The sequence below is a fragment of the Marmota flaviventris genome, chromosome 18 (genome assembly GCF_047511675.1).
Source record: "Marmota flaviventris isolate mMarFla1 chromosome 18, mMarFla1.hap1, whole genome shotgun sequence".
Classification (NCBI taxonomy): domain Eukaryota; kingdom Metazoa; phylum Chordata; class Mammalia; order Rodentia; family Sciuridae; genus Marmota; species Marmota flaviventris.
In genome coordinates this window covers 7,505,852-7,521,469 of record NC_092515.1, presented here as the reverse complement: position 1 = coordinate 7,521,469, position 15,618 = coordinate 7,505,852, and the positions used below count along the sequence as shown (strand labels likewise).

Here is a 15,618-nt window from a genome sequence, read left to right as displayed (position 1 = left end):
CATCAAACAAACTCTTCTCAAGTTCAAGAGTCTAATAGACCACCATACAATAATCATGGGAGACTTCAACACACCTCTCTCACCACTGGACAGATCTTCCAAACAAAAGTTGAATAAGGAAACTATAGAACTCAATAACACAATTAATAACCTAGACTTAATTGACATATATAGAATATACCACCCAACATCAAACAGTTACACTTTTTTCTCAGCAGCACATGGATCCTTCTCAAAAATAGATCATATATTATGTCACAGGGAAACTCTTAGACAATACAAAGGAGTAGAGATAATACCATGCATCCTATCTGATCATAATGGAATGGAACTGAAAATCAACGATAAAAGAAGGAAGGAAAAAGAATATATCACTTGGAGAATGAACAATAGGTTACTGAATGATCAATGGGTTATAGAAGACATCAAGGAGGAAATTAAAAAATTCTTAGAGATTAATGAAAACACAGACACAACATATCGGAATCTATGGGACACATTGAAAGCAGTTCTAAGAGGAAAATTCATTGCTTGGAGTTCATTCCTTAAAAAAAGAAAAAACCAACAAATAAATGATCTCATACTTCATCTCAAAATCCTAGAAAAAGAAGAGCAAAACAACAGCAAAAGAAGTAGAAGGCAAGAAATAATTAAAATCAGAGCTGAAATCAATGAAATCGAAACAATTGAAAAAATTGACAAAACTAAAAGTTGGTTCTTTGAAAAAATAAACAAAATCGACAGACCCTTAGCCATGCTAGCGAAGAGAAGAAGAGAGAGAACTCAAATCACTAACATACGGGATGAAAGAGGCAATATCACAACAGACACTTCAGAAATACAGAAGATAATCAAAAATTATTTTGAATCCTTATACTCCAATAAATTAGAAGATAGTGAAGGCATAGATAAATTTCTTAAGTCATATGATCTGCCCAGATTGAGTCAGGAGGATATAGACAACCTAAACAGACCAATATCAATTGAGGAAATAGAAGAAACCATCAAAAGACTACCAACTAAGAAAAGCCCAGGACCGGATGGGTATACAGCAGAGTTTTACAAAACCTTTAAAGAGGAACTAATACCAATACTTTTCAAGCTACTTCGGGAAATAGAAAAAGAGGGAGAACTTCCAAATTCATTCTACGAGGCCAACATCACCCTGATACCTAAACCAGACAAAGACACTTCAAAGAAAGAAAACTACAGACCAATATCTCTAATGAACCTAGATGCAAAAATCCTCAATAAAATTCTGGCCACTCGGATACAAAGGCACATCAAAAAAATTGTGCACCATGATCAAGTAGGATTCATCCCTGGGATGCAAGGCTGGTTCAATATAAGGAAATCAATAAATGTTATTCACCACATCAATAGACTTAAAAATAAGAACCATATGATCATCTCGATAGATGCGGAAAAAGCATTCGACAAAGTACAGCATCCCTTTATGTTCAAAACTCTAGAAAAACTAGGGATAACAGGAACATACCTCAATATTGTAAAAGCAATCTATGCTAAGCCTCAGGCTAGCATCATTCTGAATGGAGAAAAATTGAAGGCATTCCCTCTAAAATCTGGAACAAGACAGGGATGCCCTCTCTCACCACTTCTGTTCAACATAGTTCTCGAAACACTGGCCAGAGCAATTAGACAGACGAAAGAAATTAAAGGCATCAAAATAGGAAAAGAAGAACTTAAATTATCACTATTTGCAGATGACATGATTCTATACCTAGCAGACCCAAAAGGGTCTACAAAGAAACTATTAGAGCTAATAAATGAATTCAGCAAAGTGGCAGGATATAAAATCAACACGCATAAATCAAAGGCATTCCTGTATATCAGCGACAAATCCTCTGAAATGGAAATGAGGACAACCACTCCATTCACAATATCTTCAAAAAAAATAAAATACTTAGGAATCAACCTAACAAAAGAGGTGAAAGACTTATACAATGAAAACTACAGAACCCTAAAGAGAGAAATAGAAGAAGATCTTAGAAGATGGAAAAATATACCCTGTTCATGGATAGGCAGAACTAACATCATCAAAATGGCGATATTACCAAAAGTTCTCTATAGGTTTAATGCAATGCCAATCAAAATCCCAACGGCATTTCTTGTAGAAATAGAGAAAGCAATCATGAAATTCATATGGAAAAATAAAAGACCCAGAATAGCAAAAACAATGCTAAGCAGGAAGTGTGAATCAGGCGGTATAGCGATACCAGACTTCAAACTATATTACAGAGCAATAGTAACAAAAACAGCATGGTACTGGTACCAAAACAGGCGGGTGGACCAATGGTACAGAATAGAGGACACAGAAACCAATCCACAAAACTACAACTATCTTATATTTGATAAAGGGTCTAAAAGCATGCAATGGAGGAAGGATAGCATCTTCAACAAATGGTGCTGGGAAAACTGGAAATCCATATGCAACAAAATGAAACGGAATCCCTTTCTCTCGCCATGCACAAAAGTTAATTCAAAATGGATCAAGGAGCTTGATATCAAATCAGAGACGCGCCGTCTGATAGAAGAAAAAGTTGGCTACGATCTACAGTCGGTGGGGTCGGGCTCCAAATTCCTCAATAGGACACCCATAGCACAAAAGTTAATAACTAGAATCAACAAATGGGACTTACTCAAACTAAAAAGTTTTTTCTCAGCAAAAGATACAATAAGAGAGGTAAATAGAGAGCCTACAACCTGGGAACAAATCTTTACTCCTCACACTTCAGATAGAGCCCTAATATCCAGAGTATACAAAGAGCTCAAAAAATTAGACAATAAGAGAACAAACAACCCAATCAACAAATGGGCCAAGGACCTGAACAGACACTTCTCAGAGGAGGACATACAGTCAATCAACAAGTACATGAAAAAATGCTCACCATCTCTAGCAGTCAGAGAAATGCAAATCAAAACCACCCTAAGATACCATCTCACTCCAGTTAGATTGGCAGCCATTATGAAGTCAAACAACAACAAGTGCTGGCGAGGATGTGGGGAAAAGGGTACACTTGTACATTGCTGGTGGGACTGCAAATTGGTGCAGCCAATTTGGAAAGCAGTATGGAGATTTCTTGGAAAGCTGGGAATGGAGCCACCATTTGACCCAGCTATTCCCCTTCTTGGTCTATTCCCTAAAGACCTAAAAAGAGCATGCTACAGGGACACTGCTACATCGATGTTCATAGCAGCACAATTCACAATAGCTAGACTGTGGAACCAACCTAGATGCCCTTCAATGGATGAATGGATAAAAAAAATGTGGCATTTATACACAATGGAGTATTACTCTGCATTAAAAAATGACAAAATCATAGAATTTACAGGGAAATGGATGGCATTAGAGCAGATTATGCTAAGTGAAGCTAGCCAATCCCTAAAAAACAAATGTCAAATGTCTTCTTTGATATAAGGAGAGTAGCTAAGAACAGAGTAGGGTCGAAGAGCATGAGAAGAAGATTAACATTAAACAGGGATGAGAGGTGGGAGGGAAAGGGAGAGAGAAGGGAAAATGCATGGAAATGGAAGGAGACCCTCAGAGGTATACAAAAGTACATACAAGAGGAAGTGAGGGGAAGGGGAAAAATAATACAAGGGGGACAAACGAATGTCAGTAAAGGGGGCAGAGAGAGAAGAGGGGAGGGGAGGGGAGGGGAGGGGAGGGGAGGGGGGATAGTAGAGGATAGGAAAGACAGCAGAATACAACAGACACTAGTATGGCAATATGTAAATCAATGGATGTGTAACTGATGTGATTCTGCAATCTGTATATGGGGTAAAAATGGGAGCTCATAACCCACTTGAATCAAATTGTGAAATATGATATATCAAGAACTATGTAATGTTTTGAACAGCCAACAATAAAAAAAAAAAAAAAAGAATTCTGCATTTTTGTGTGTGTGTCATAAAAAATATTTTAGATTTTTGTTTCATTTTAGAATGCTACTTTATGCTAAAAATAAAAGACACATTACCATAAAAATAAGAAGTAGAAAAAATAAAAATATACATAATCCCCACAGAATTTATATTGTACTGTTTCCTTTCAAAGTAGTTCTAAATTCTTAAAAAGTATTCTCACAACTATAATCACAGTATACATCCAACTGTGGGCATCCTTTTTACATTAATCATGATGTTATGATAATTACATTACATACTATATTATAATTATTTCTCCCTGTTTTCAAAGCCATTTATTAGACTACATTTATTTGGTTAAATCATTTTATAAAACTGGAAACCTTATTTGTTTTACAGATATGCTTCTGCTTATTTTTTGGTTTTGATGTTTTACATTATCTTTATCAATAAATGTCAAAATAGTTTGAGCAAGATTATTAAAGTAATGTATTATCATGTCTATCTTCCAAAGGCCAGGAGATAGTGTTTGCAAGGGTTAAAATACTGTGAGGAATTGAACTTTAAATACATACAGCAGATGCTCCCAGAGAGGAAGAAAAAAGATGAAATAATCTAAAATGTCTAGTGAGAAAACAGAAACAAATGACCCCATATGTATATCAAAGATCAACATAATCATACAAAAATATAATTGTTATTTCAAGTGAATTTTGGCAAAATAATATTGTACATACTTGGTAGGATATGTTCTGGAAATAAAATGAACTTGAAAAACAAAACAAAAAAACAAAAAAAAAATAGTTAATTTGAGTGCTGCTTCCTTAACAGGATAATGAGTGTGGGATCATTCCAGTACAGATCATGCCCAAGCAGGGACTGTGTAGCCTGGGTGGTGAAAGTGACCTGAGAATGTTCTCATGGACTTGCTCAGTGTGGAGACACATGGGGGATTGACCAGAGGTCCGGGAGGGAATGAAGGACTGTGGTTCAGGTAAAGAACAATTGGATCAGTGTGAGACTGACCAAGTATTCTAAAGTATCCCTAAGCAAATGAAATAGTGAAATAAACTCCAGAATCCAATAAGAGAAATTGAGATGTTGACCTCATTAATTTCAATATTGACCTGAAAGAATGTCATATCATTTTTGTTGCAGTTACATTTGTGAAGATTCTTTTTTCTTTTCTCTTTTAAATATTTTTTGTAGTTGTACATGGATACCTTTATTTTATTTATTTATCTTTATGTGGTGCCAAGGATCAAACTCAGGGCCTCACACGTGTTAGGCAAACACTCTACCACTGAGCTACAACCCCAGCCCCTACTAATTCTTTTTTCATAAAAAACATAAGAAACATTCAGATAAAAGGGTGGATATTCCACAAGTTTCAGGCCTCAGGATACAGGGACGTTTGTTGGACGGCATTTATCCACCATGATATGATGCTGGTTCTGCTGGGTATTCCCTTCTATGTTGTTTGTCCTGAGCACTGTGGGACATTGAGCAGCAATCTTGGCCTCGACCTCCTGCATGTCAGTAGCTCTGCACATGTTGTGAGAACCACAAATGACTCAGATTATTGCTGTTTGGCCCATGATTTGGGAGGGAGGTGAAAAGTCCCCACGTGGGGAACGCTGTGTTGGAAGAGTGTTTAGCAGTCACTGACTTGCAGGAAGGGCGTGTGCTGTGAAAACTCCAAGACAGAAGTTCAAGTACACAGGGTCATCTGTCTGTTGGAAGGACCATGCTCTTCAGAGAGGTGAGACTACAGAACACAAGCTGAAGATGAAACACAGTCTGAGCACAGAACAAAACTTGCCAGATAAGCTGCAAACACACCTTTCACACAGGACACACATCCCCTGCTCACTATCCTAGAATGCAGTGAAGTGGCTCAAAATCCACCTTCTTTCTCTCCTCCTTCTGTCTTCTGTTGTTCCCATGAATTTCTGGAAGACAGGCCCTGAAACACTAGAGAGTTGGACATTTCATCATCCTCTTCTCCTGAACAGTCAATATTCTTGCAAAGCTCTATTTGAAAATAATTCTAAGTAATTACTCATTTCTTATTGCAGCCTTAGTTTCCTTCGTAAAAGTTCAAATACATCGGAACATTATGATCCTGGGGCAGGAGGGTAGCTCAATTGTTCTTCACTTACCCAGCTTACATGAAGACCTGGATTCCATCCCAGACACTGCAAAATAATAATAACAACAAGATGATGATTCCAAGGAACATAATCTTTGCGGTTTTCCTCATCTCTCAGCTGTGCATTGGTGTCCTGGGGAACTCACTGCTCTTCCTGTTATATGCTTACACCTTCTTAGTTAAACCCCATCTGAGGAAGCACATCGATCCCATAGTTATGCACCTGGTGTTGGCCAATGCTTTGACCATCATGTTCACCTTGATACCAGATATAGCATCCACCTTGGGAGTAAGGCGGTTTTTGAACGAGGTTGGCTGTCAGACAGTTTTGTTCTTATACAGAGTGATGTGGGGTGTTTCTATCTGCACCACCTCTCTCCTGAGTGCATTTCAAGCCATCACTGTTGGTCCCAGTAACTCTAAGTGGGCATGGCTTAAATTTAAGCTCCCTACATGGACTTGTCCTTTGTTCCTTTCCTTCTGGGTCCTTAACATGCTCATCTACTTCCACATCATTGAATCCATCACAGCCATTGGAAATTTCACCATAGATGGTCATGGCTATGCTGATGCATATTGTAGAAATAGAAATTTTGGAAAACACAATTCATCATCATTTTTTATTCCCCTGCTGGTTCAAGATCTAGTGTTTGTGTTCCTCATGATCTGCACCAGCCTGTACATGGTGAGTCTCCTCTACAGACACCACAAGAGATCCCAGCATGTCCGCAGCCCCCGTGTCTCCTCCCAGACATCCCATGAACACAAAGCCACCCGCACCATCCTCTTGCTTGTAAGTTGCTTTGTGTTCTTTTATTTCTCAGACAACTGTTTGACTCTTTATTCCTTTTATGCACGCAAGAAAATCCCAAGTCTGGGGGAGTTTACTAGAGCTTTATCATCCTGCTACCCAACCATCTGCCCCTTTTTGCTGATGAAAAATAAAAGAACTGTTTCCTAATTCATTCTTTTCAGTTAATGAGAATGACAGGTTCCCATAGGGCAGCTGATGCCTGGTGTGATGCCCCAGGCTTTAGTCTGCAACAGGGCAGGGTCCATAATGATTTAGAGGGGTCAAGAAAGGCCATTTGCCTTGAGCACGTCAAACTACACGAGTCTGAGTTCAGACATTCTACAAGTTTGAAATGCACTCAGAAGACTTACTGTGAATAAAGTATGTGAAGATCACACTGATAATTTTCAAACGTATTACGTGTTCTACTTGTACTTTGGACAAAATGTATTTATTTCTACTTACTATTCAAATTATCTTATATGCATCCTTATGGATGTTTTAAAATAGCCATGGGAAAACATAAATTCAAATTGGGGTTCGCATCATATCTGTTAAAGTGTGCTGGCCTAAGAAACTGCTTCTGTGTAAACCACAAATGCACATTGCGCACCTTACATTTTCTAGGCACCGCTTTGGGCCTTGGATTTACTCCAGTATCCTAAGAGCAATAAGACTTGATAACCAAAGAGACTACATAGGCTCTTCATGGTGTAGGAAAATTTTCAAAGTTACTATTCATAAGAAATCCCATGGGGTCTGGGGTTGTAGCTCAGTGGTAGAGTGCTTGCCTACCAGGCATGAGACACTGGGTTCCATCCCTGGCACCACATAGAAATAAACAAAAAAAATAAAGGTATTGTGTCCATCTACAACTAAAAACTTTTCAAAACCAAAAATGAAAGCCCATGATTTGAGGTAATCACTAAAATGTTTTAATACATCTTTTTAATATTGAAAAATTGTTGTTTATTTGACATATAACTACCAATTAATGTAAAAAATAAAATAACTGATATATACACTAATATAAAATATGTACACTGAACATCAAGTAGAATTGTTTCAATGTTTTCAATGAAAAAGACTGATGCAAATTTAATTATTTTATGTAGGTTTTTAAACAAGAAATCTATAGTGGCCAATAAGAGCTTCTAACTAGCATGATGTGACCAGGTTAAACCTTTTAATATGAATAAAAATAACTTTCAGCATCTTTACCCTATATATTCTAACTAAGGGGATATGCTGGCCTCAGGCTGGAAATTACAGGTCTTAGATCCTCAAGCCAATCATCATCCGCAGGCCACAAAAACAAAATGAGTAATGAGTTTCACAAAGTGAGAACAGAATATCAAACAGAGATGTGCTCTGTATATTGAAGGGGAATAATGCCTAATTCCCAAGGCATACAGTGCAGTAAGAGCACAGAATCAGGCACAATTCAGGAACCCAGGAGGAAGAACCAAACAAGAGCAGTGGAAGAAATAAAAAGCCTTGTGCCCTGGGAGGAAGTGGGAAGGGTATTTGCTGGCTTTAGGGACCAGGTAGCATCCAGGTAAGACCAGGAACAGCAGTGGGTAGCCACGCTATGGGAGCCATCTTCAGGCAGAGAGGACAAAATGAACCAAGGCACTGAGGCACAGACCTACTGACTTCTCAGGAGACAGTGGAGGGCTGGTGCTGGGTGACGAAATGTAACCCAGCCAGGGACACAGGGAACAGAAGGGAAACCCCTCCAACAGGAGGGCAAAACACCTTCCCCAGTGCAGCTCCACCTGCTCCCTGTGGAGATAAAGAAGCTGAGGATCACTCTGCAGGTCACCCTCTGCCCCGAGGACCTGGTCCCTGGATTCAAATCCATGAGCAGAATCTTCCCTAATGTAAACGGTGGCTTTTCCAAAACGTAAAACAAAAATACAAGCCACGCAAACAAGACTGAAAAGAAAAAGACAGAGTAAGCTTCAGCCCTGGTGTCCCAGCTGCCACACTAGCCAGACAGGTCTGCTTGGTGGCTCACCCTGGCTCACTACTGCAGGGCACTGAGCACTTCATGCTCCGGACCCAGCTCCCCTCAGAAAGCAGTAAACACCAGTCCAAATAGAAACTCACCCAAGCAGAAGCAGCATCCTTCACACTAACCTAGCACAGGTGAGCCCTCTTCTCACCCAGTTTCACACATGCACACGCATAATGCTCTGGAGCATTAGGTTCCTCTTGGTGAGGTAGTTCCTAGTCTAAAGCAGCAAATGTCACAGTGTCTACACTCGCATGGATGGGTAACTGTCATGGAAGGCCCACACCCAAACTCCTTCTCCCCTGATTCTCAGACTAAGGTGATTCCCCCCACCCTTAGATCATAACAAACTAATAACTAGAAACAAAGAGATGAAGTCCTACAAAATGAAAAAAAAATTAAAAACAGTCAAAAAACCAAGAGAGAATCTGTGTGATCACACTAACAGTCTAACCTTGGCTGCAGAGGAGAGAACCAGTTGGTTCATCCAGCTACAGGCACTTCATAAAGCACCCAGGTCATTCACAACTCACGAAAACAAGGGTGGGGGGAATTTTAGGTGGAAATAAAATTAACACCAACTGATGCTCAGGAAACAGTTCTAAAACGCCACACAGAGGGATGTTGGGCAAAAGTGTCTATGGAGTCATCTACAGGCCAGGCCCTCAGGGCTGCTTCCAAGGGGCAGCAACATTGGCAGTTGCTGGCTCCAGGTGGGCCCAGGGGCCCAAGGGACTTCTGGGCTCTGTGTGCCCCATTGACTCCTGCAGCGCCTGTTGCCAGGGCCCCACTTTGTCACTTGCTCCTACTCCAGCGGGTCTCTCCACTGCAGCTCATTCCTGAGTTCTGAGACAGCCTCTGAGAATTTACTGCAGACACCAGAACACAGCACCCCGCAGAGACCCGAGTCCGGAATCTTAACACATCTCTTCATGTCAAAGACATATTCTCCAGTGGCCACCAACACGAAACACCCCACGAACGGGGTCCTTGGAAAGAAATTTGCTTTCCTCCTCTGCTGGCTAGTCTGAGCTCAGGAGTCCTTGTCCGGGGCTCCAGGGAGCACTGTCTCTGGCTCACAGAAGGCCACCTTCTCACTGTTGTCTCCTGTGCCCCTGGGGAGAGAGGCTGCCGTCTCTTCTTATAAGGACAATAATCCCTCTGGTACAGGACCTTACCTTCGCCTCATGTAACCTTCATTATTTCCAACCCCATTTCCAAATGCCACCACATGTGCTTTGGGGAACTTGTTTTTTCTTTATCTTCTATTCTGTCTTGTGTCTGCCTTTCTCAGGCAGTAAGTGACCAGGAAGCTGACTTCCATGGAGTGCCTGTGAATCTCTTCCCCTCCTCCATGAGGAGGAACCTGAAAATTAGGTTCTTGTTTTGTGGAATCTGATTTTATTCCTCTTGATGATATTCAAGGGTGACACAACGCAATCTGAGAGGCAGATTTCACAATATGTTGTGTTTGTTAGAGCTGATGGAAGAATTATTGTAAGTTGCTATATTTTTCTTTACTAATGTACAGCCTTTAATATTGGGGAGTGAAGAAAAAAAAGGGTTAATGATATGACATATTTTCAAGGCAGTGCACACACAGAGTTGTGATTTAGGATTTAGTTTAGTTCTTTTTTTAGTAAGATTTATTGGTAGGACCAGTTTTAGGTTCACAGCCTTTGTAAAATGTACACTTTCATTCACCCTCTGTTCACAAGGGAGCACGTCATCCCTCTCAATAGCCCCCATTGTGATGGAATCCTTCGTACTTCATGAAGAGCACATATTGTCACATTATTATCATCCAATCCTGTTGTATGCACCTGGGTTCACTCTTGGCATTGTTCATTCTGTGACTCTGTGTGTGAACAGGGGTAGGAGGGAGAGAATGAACCCAAAACCATTGTTTTTCTGAGCTGTATCAGCAACCATTTTGCAAAATTTTATTTTGAGACAGAATGTCACTTAATTACTGAGGCTGGCCTTGAACCTGTAACCCTCCTGACTCAGGTTCCTCCATGGCTGGGATTACAGGTGTCCTCCACTATTCAAGTCATACTCGAGGCCCGAGTGTGGGTGTGCTGTACAAAATTACAGCTGTGCATTCCCTGCTAGATATTGTCTCTGCCATGACCATGGAGGTGGCAGTTGGCATCTGCATTGATGCTGGTTTTGTTTGGGTTGTTACCACTCAGTGTCCACAGCCTACAAATCCTTAACCCCTGACTGCCATTCTCCCCCTGGTGGTGTGGATGTCACAAAGGTCCTCCTTACACCAGGCATCCCTATCCGTGCAGACACATAATGAGTCCCTTGCTGGTGACTCTCCGTCAGGTAGATCACACACTGGGTTACATCTCTGGTGGTTTCACCTCCCAGCTCAGCCTCCCTGGGCGGCCACACTGTGAGCCACTTCCTCAGTTCTCTGGCCCTCCAGGCTCTGTGGGCATTGCCCCTTCTGCACTGTGGCCTGGAGCCCTTCCCTGTGCAGGAAGGTGGCAACTGTGGAGCTCTTGCTGTTGTCTTCTCTCGGGACTGATATACCTAGCCTATTTTTCTATTTAGGTCAGAAGCCAGCTTATCACAAATTATGAAGGATTCATTTCTGTTTTCTGTAAAAATATTAGGATGTCTGTATAGCCTGGCCAGAATTTGATGTTGTAAAGCTGCTTGGAAGGCCTGCCCGTGCCTTGAACTCACCCATGCCTGGTTTTCCCTGACCAGATAACAACCCTCTCCAAAACCTTAATGGTGTCTCGTAAATCTTGGCTTTCCCTGGCCAGATAACGACCCTCTCTGAGGCTCTAATGGCCTTCCTTCATAAATTCTGATGTCGGGGCCAGCAAAAAAATATGAACTAGCCTTTGTGTTATGCTTGTCATAATTTTGTTACCTGTAAGATCCTCGAACCCCCTTCTGTGTAACTTTCTGGGCTATAAAGCTGGGCTTCTAGAAAGCCACTGTCCTTGGCTCCCAGGATTTTGTTGGGAGAGGCAGCCCGGCCAGCCAAAATAATAAGCTTGCTTTACTTTGATTTTAATTGGTGTCAGTGGTCTTTTCTTGCGTCGTGGTCTAACAGGATCACTGTGCTTGTGCTGCCCGTGGTCTATGGTTGATACCAGTTTCCTGTAGGTGCCATTTTCTAGATGAGTCAATTGGGAGGATAAATCTGGTCTCTGTTACTTGAAGCCTGAAAGTATGGAGTCTTTTCAGTCTGATGGCTCACTTGACACTTATTTGTACACAATGCTTCTTTGGTTGGGACTCACTGCTCTATCACTTCATTTCTCTCATGGGCTTTCCTGGCCTTCCTACAAGGACCTCAGCTTCCTTTTTAGCGGCGAGTAGAAGAGCTGGGAGTGGGTGTCCTGGTCCTCTTCCTCACCTTCAGATGAAGCACCCATGTTTACCAGACAGGCTGTTTCCTCCAGTGTTGTCCAGGGTCGATTTCATTCCAATTACACAAGATCCTATTTGCTTTTATTATATTATGTGCATTTGCAAATATATCAGAATGAATTCCACCAATTCATAAAATTATACTTCACCAATAATAATGTTATACCTAAGTATGAATGTTTTTCAATTCATCCTGTTCACCAGCTCAGCTTCTTAATAGTTGATTTATATGTCTCATCAAACTTTCAAGTATTCAACTATTATTTTGTCATAATTTTCTAACCCCCACTTTTATTTCTCTTTCCTTCTCCTACTCTGATGTATAAATGTGACACTTTTGGTTTTGTCCACTGGAGTGAAACTTTCTTCATTTCTCTTCAAGCCCTTTCTTCTGTGCTGTTCCCACTGGGTACTACTTACAGATCTATCCACTAGTACACTGACTTTCTCGACTGCCATCCATTCCTCCACTGACAATTTCAATTTTGGTTTCTGTGTTTTTAAACTCTATAACTTCCATTTGGTTATTCATTATATCTTCTATTCCTTGGCTTACTTTCTCTTTTCAAATATCAGCAAGTGTCAGTATTGCTAAGTTGAAAGTTTTGTTTGCTCCTTTGAACATTTTTGTAATAATCTGAACTTATTTGTTGACTCATTGTTGGGTGTGTATTGATTGCTGTTCTCCCTGCAAGGGGAGATTTCTCAGCTCAAACTTCAACCCCATGACCACAGAATTCAGCCTACTAGCCCCTCTCTGCTGCAGAGCCCCAGCAGGTGGCCTCTTCTGAACACAGTCTCATCAGAATTCAAAGTCTGGGGTGGGACAAAGGAATCTCAGTAGCAGGCCACATCTGACTGAGGATCCTATTTATATTCAATAGAGAATGTGTTTTATTTCCCTCTTTATTCACATCATCTGTGAATTCAGGGTTCCAGTGTTGATTCATAGCCTTAGCGGAGCTATTCAGGTCCAGCCCTAGAATGAACATATGGGATTTTGGAGAGTTCCCCTATGTTCCTTAGAACCAGATGCATGCATGCACAGGTAGGGTTAAGGTTAAGAGTTCATCAGGACTTCATGGGATCCTAATTTGTAACCCCTCCATCTCCATGAGTGTTAGGGTGGAACGATGGCACTTTGTGACTTTGTGTATCCCATCTTGAAGGAGAAGCATATTTTTTTTTCAGAGAGAGAGAGAATTTTTTTAATATTTATTTTTCAGTTTTCAAAGGACACAACATCTTTATTTGTATGTGGTGCTGATGATCGAACCCAGCGCCACGCACATGCTGGGCAAGCGCGCTACTGTTTGAGACACATCCCCAGCCCAAGAAGTAGTTGGACACAATACTTTTCTTTTATTTATTTATTTTTATGTGGTGCTGAGGATCAAACCCAGGGCCTCGATCCTCACATGCTAGAACATGAGCGTTCTCCTGAGCCACAATCCTAGCCCCAGTAGAAGCAAATTTTAAATTAAAGATAGAATGACACTATTTTGAGAAATTCAGAACATTTTCTAATGATTTAAAACAATGCAGATGTACAAATAAGGAAGAGTTAGATGGACTAATTAGGTTTTTTGGAGTTCAAATGTGCCCTCTGCCCTGCGCCAGGCCTGTACTGCACAGAGCCTGGAGGAAGCCCAGATACACTGTGGGTACCGGAGGCACAGAGGCCTCCCGTGCAGCACCCAGCATGTTCTCTGGGGTTCTGCTCAGGGGTCAGCTTGGATTGAGGGCTATGGTCTTCTCTACATTAGTTGCCTGGAAACCATTAGTGGCTTTTTATTTTTTTTTTCTTTTAAATATTTATTTTTTGGTTGTAGTTGGACACAATACCTTTATTTTACTTATTTATTTTTATGTGGTGCTGAGGATTGAACTCAGGACCTCGCCCGTGCTAGGCGAGTGCTCTACCGCTGAGCTACAACCCCAGCCCGTTTAGTGGCTATTTAGACTCCTCAAGTTTACTTCCTGAAGCAGTTCAACCAGGGAAAACACAGCCTCATGGATGACTTAGCACTCCTAATTAATAAACCTAACCATTACACCCAGAGACTCAATGTGCTTCTGGGAAAAGATCTGCTGCTCCTCTGGGTGCATCCAATGATTCATCGTAAACAAGGACCTTGAGGCATCAGGTGACAAGGTGATGGACGACCCCTGGGAGGAGAGATCCAGTCATTCTGTACCTGAAATTCAGGCTCTGCAGGTCAAACGTGGCCTTTCCAAGAAGCCTCACTGTGTTTGGGAGGCCAACTGCCTAGATCAGGGGCCCTGCAGCCCTCAGCTTTAGGTGAGCAGGAGTGGGAAGCCCTCCTCTGTATTCCCTTTATCCTATCTGAGCTTCTGCACAGACTTGGGTCATTTCTGATTTTTCTTTTTGACATTCTTGCTACAATATACCTATATGTTCTTCTCTTTTAGTTTCTAACTCTAATTCTCTTTTCTTTCATTTATGCCTGTGCTGTCTCCATTCTTTCCTTTCTTGGGTACATTAGAATCTGTTACAGCTCTGCATATCTGTCCCTGTATAAATCATTTGAATTTTATTTAAAGAACCTGACACACATACTCGATGTGCAAATCTTGACTTTTCTCTTAACATATAGATAACATTTCCATTCAGTTCCATGACAATCCTAGGTCTCCTGTATACTGTGATTTTTCTCATGCTCTTATCTTCTATTTAAATGGCTCGATTGATATTTATTTACATTTGAAATAATGTACATCCAATTTCATTTTATTCACCTCTTTTCTACTCTACTCTCAGTCTTATGTGTTTTCATAGCAAACTTCTAAAAACTTTTCAAATATTAATGGACATGTATTGCATTAAAATACTAAACTGAGATTAATTCATCACATCTTTTCTAATTGGCAGCTTAACATCCTTTTATTCTATATTACATCTGTGGTTCCTCTTATTTTATGCTGTCTGAATGGTATCATTCAGAACACTCCCTCCTTGCTTCACAAGTGCCCCAGGGGGATTGGTGAGTATTTCCAGTAACTGCAGGTGTAATGCTTTTATAACAATTAGTAGAGAGTGTGATTTAATTTGATTAATTTGTTCTATCCTGTCATTCTTTTTTAGATTCCCTAGTTTGAAAATGTGTATTTAAAATCTCCCACTGTGACCTATTAATTAACCATGTTTTTACTTCATATGTTGATAATATGTGTACTCGAGCTCAAAATTTTAAAACTGTGCTCCTGGTAATGGTGATTAATGACAATCTCTGTCTGACTTTACTTGCTAGACTTCCCAGAAATGAAAGTGCTTCTCATAATTGGTCCTATTTGGATGGATATTTATTAATTTGGACAATTGTAATTGCATTATGCAGATGTACAGAG

General features: G+C 40.6%; 1 long non-coding RNA gene across 1 annotated transcript in view; it reads right to left on the bottom strand.

Moving 5' to 3' along the window:
- The window catches only part of LOC139702662 (uncharacterized), a 44,266-nt gene that overhangs the window by 18,643 nt on the left and 10,005 nt on the right, over nt 1-15,618 (bottom strand). Inside the window, exon 3 of the long non-coding RNA XR_011705226.1 lies at nt 6,051-6,086. This is a non-coding gene — a long non-coding RNA (uncharacterized lncRNA). The remainder of the gene's footprint in view (nt 1-6,050; nt 6,087-15,618) is intronic.